Below are 4,290 nucleotides of genomic sequence, written 5' to 3' on the forward strand. Positions count from 1 at the left end.
CTTACTTTCATGAGTTCTTCACGATTTCGGATTTTGCTATAAAATGAATTCCTTCACTCAAACTAAATTAAAACTGCTAAACCGCTAATCTGTTATATGTAAGGCAGATGTCAAATTCACCGAAATAGGATCAAAGGGTATTCGGCCAATCGAGCTGTAGCAGCTTCGGTAAAAGAGTATAAGTTGAAGAGTTTGTGAATAAAGGTGTGCGCACACATAGTGTGCTGTACGAAAATAGGCAGGGAGCAATGCCGGCTGGGGTATATGTTCTTGTATGTTGTCTGACTGTTTGATTTGAATGTGTTGTGTAAGTGTCCTGTTGAATGTTACATGTTTGGGCTTTGACACGCTTCACTGTGGTTGTTAACTGTGTGGTGTGTCCTGAAATGTTATATGTTTGGGCTGTGTGACATGCTTAATGCTTGTCAGTAGCTACCCACTTATTCATATATAGCAACTGACAACATAAGAAGTCCGGACATACTTTGATAGTAGTTGTAGAAGTATCCTTATTGATAATAGATCACTAATTCATAGTGATAGAACAGTAGATGAACAGGTGCTTGCACATGTCTCACGAAAATAAAATGGGTGTATGATTGCTGACGGCAGAGCAATACTGCCAAACTTATGAGTTCTTGTGGCAAACTTGATTCAGTGTCTTGACGTGTATACGCTGTTTCGCTGACTTGATTGTCACAAGAAACAAAGTGTGTTTGATAAGATCCGACCATTTTATTACGGGAGGATCAGTATGTATGGATTCTGATGTGACTGATAAACCCATTCGTATCTTAAGCATAATCTAATACGTGAGACAACGCCCTGGCACACGATAAAAAAAAAAAAAGAGAGAGAGCGGTTTTGTGTCCCCACAGTCCATAATGTAGAAAAGAAAGAAAAAACCCTTTCTGATTTGGTGTGTGTGCTCATAGTGCAGAGTGTAGAGAAAAGAAAGCCGTTTTGGTGTCACGGGTGTTGTGACTTACACACACACATTTCTAAATTGAGAAAGGAAATTATTTTAGAGGAAGCACTAGAGATTAGATCCCACATTTGTTGATAGGCATTCATTTATTTCTTCACTTCTGATGAAGTTTCAACAATAAACAACAAACTTTGTATTATGAGAAAGAACCAGACTCAATCTTCAGGAATCCGAAAATAAGCTCTATTTTATGAGTTATGCACGAATTCGGATTCTCCTATAAAACGAATTCATTAACTCAAACCAAGTTAAGACTGCTTTGTCCTTCATATTTATTCATGTCTAATCAAGTTTCAACGATAAACAACGTTGTACTTTGTAGAATGAGAAAGAACTTCTTCAACAATAAGCATCTCTCGACATATGACGAAATACAGATTTTGCTATAAAATTAATTCCTTCTATCAGCCTGACTTAAAACTGTTTGTCCTCCTTATTTATCCACTTCAAATCAAGTTTCAACAATTAAAAAAAATTTGTAGTTTGAGAAAGAACAACTTAATCTTCAGCAATCAGTATAAAAAGAGGTGCAAATGCCAACCATACATACCTAAAAGGTGGAGCGGAAGTATTCAGCTGCAAGTAGGTGTGAATGTTCGACCATAATTTGTAAAAAGCGGGTAAGAAAAGGTTCGAATGCCCGACTATATATTAACAAAAGCGGGAGGAGAGGTCTTCGGATGAGAGTGGGTGAGAATTTCCAACCATAATCTATAAAATACGGTGAAAAAAAATATGTGAATGCCTCATAGAACACTAAAAGCGGAAGTGTTCGGCTGCAAGAAGGTGTGAATGTCCGACTATATTTGGTGAAAAGCAGGTGAAGCAAGGTCTGAATGCCCAACCTTACATCATCAAAAGCGAGATCAGAGGTGTTTGGCTGCAAGAAGGCCATAGTTTGCCAAAAGCGGGTAAGCTGCGAATGACCGACTAAATATCAACAAAAGTGGGGGCGGAGGTCTTCGGATGCAAGTGGGTGTGAATATCCCACCATACAAGTATGGTGGAGAGGAAGCTGTGAATGGCCGACCATAGTAAAAGGCGGGTGAGAGAAGGTGCGAATGTCAAACCATACATAATCAAAAAAGGGAGCGGAGGTGTTCTGCTGTAAGAAGGTGTGAATGTCCAACCATAGTTGGTAAAAAGCGGGTAAGAAAAGGTTAAAATACCCGACTGTACACAATCAATAGCGGGAGCGGAGTTGTTCGGCTACTAAAAGGTGTGAAAGTCCGACCATGGTTTGTAAAAAGCGGGTAAGAAAAGGTGCGAATGCCCGACAATGTATGATCAAAAGAGGGAGTGGAGGTTTTCGGCTGCAAGAAGGTCTGAATGTCCAACCATAATTTGTAAAAACCGGGGAAGAAAAGGCTCGAAAGCCCGACTATACACCATCAAAAGTGGGAGCGGAGGTGTTCAGCTGCAAGAAGGTGTGAATGTCTACCCATAATTACTGAAAAATGGGTAAGAAAAGGTGCGAATGCCTAACCATACATCATCAAAAGAGGGAGCGGAGGTGTTCCGCTGTAAGACGGTGTGAATGTCCGACCATAGATGGTAAAAAGCGGGTAAGAAAAGGTTAAATTACCCGACTGTACACAATCAAAAGAGGGAGCGGAGTTGTTCAGCTAAGAGAAGGTGTGAAAGTCCGACCTTGGTTTGTAAAAAGCGGGTAAGAAAAGGTTCGTATGCCCGAATATACACCATCAAAAGCGGAAGCGGAGGTGTTCGGCTGCAAGATATTGTGAACGTCCGACCAAAGTTTGTAAAAAGCAGTTAAGAAAAGGTTCGAATATCTAACCAAACATAATCAAAAGCGGGAGCAGAGCTGTTCGACTGGAAGTAGGTGTGAATGTCAGATCATAATTTCGAAAAAGCTGATGAGAAAGGGTGAGAATGCCCGACTATACACCATCAAATGCGGTAGCGGAGTTGTTCGGCTGTGAGTAGGTGTGAATCTCCAACCATAATTGCTGAAAAATGTGTTAGAAAAGGTAAAAATGCCGGTCCATACATAATCAAAATCGGGAGAGGTGGTGTTCAGCTGCAAGAAGGTCTAAATGTCCATCAATAATTGCTAGAAAACATGAAAGAAAATTTTCGAAAATCAAACCACACATGATCATAAGTGGGAGAGGAGGTGTTCAGCTGCAAGAAGGTGTGAATGTCCACCCATAATACCTGAAAAATGGGTAAAAAAAAGGTGCGAATGCCAAACCATACATCATCAAAAGCAGGAGTGCATGTGTTCGGCTACAAGAAGGTGTGAACGTCCAACCAAAGTTTGTAAAAAGCAGTTAAGAAAAGGTTCGAATATCCAACCATACATAATCAAAAGCGGGAGCAGAGCTGTTCGACTGCAAGTAGGTGTGAATGTCAGATCATAATTTGCAAAAAGCTGATGAGAAAGGGTGAGAATGCCCGACTATACACCATCAAATGCGGGAGCGGAGTTGTTCGGCTGTGAGTAGGTGTGAATCTCCGACCATAATTGCTGAAAAATGTGTTAGAAAAGGTAAGAATGCCGGTCCATACATCATCAAAAGCGAGAGAGGTTGTGTTCGGCTGCAAGTAGGTGTGAATGTCCAGCCATAATTACTCACAAACGGGTAAGAAAAGGTAGTATTGCCAGACCATATATGATCAAAACAGGGAGCGGAGGTGGTTCAGCTGCAAGAAGGTTTGAATGTCCAACTAAAGTTCAAATATATTAACAAAAGCGGGAGGAGAGGTCTTCGGATGAGAGTGGTTGAAAATTTCCAACCATAATGTATAAAATGCGGTGAAAAAAAGGTGTGATAGAACACTAAAAGGTGGAGCGGAAGTGTTCGGCTGCAAGAAGGTGTGAATGTTCGACTATATTTGGTGAAAAGCAGGTGAAGCAAGGTCTGAATGCCCAACCTTACATCATCAAAAGCGAGATCAGAGGTGTTTGGCTGCAAGAAGGCCATAGTTTGCCAAAAGCGGGTAAGGTGCGAATGTCCGACTAAATATCAACAAAATTTGGGGCGGAGGTCTTCGGATGCAAGTGGGTGTGAATGTCCGACTATATTTGGTGAAAAGCAGGTGAAGCAAGGTCTGAATGCCCAACCTTACATCATCAAAAGCGAGATCAGAGGTGTTTGGCTGCAAGAAGGCCATAGTTTGCCAAAAGCGGGTAAGCTGCGAATGACCGACTAAATATCAACAAAAGTGGGGGCGGAGGTCTTCGGATGCAAGTGGGTGTGAATATCCCACCATACAAGTATGGTGGAGAGGAAGCTGTGAATGGCCGACCATAGTAAAAGGCGGGTGAGAGAAGGTGC

The sequence above is a fragment of the Leuresthes tenuis genome, unplaced genomic scaffold (genome assembly GCF_036924035.1).
Source record: "Leuresthes tenuis unplaced genomic scaffold, fLeuTen1.0.hap1 SCAF_10, whole genome shotgun sequence".
NCBI lineage: Eukaryota > Metazoa > Chordata > Actinopteri > Atheriniformes > Atherinopsidae > Leuresthes > Leuresthes tenuis.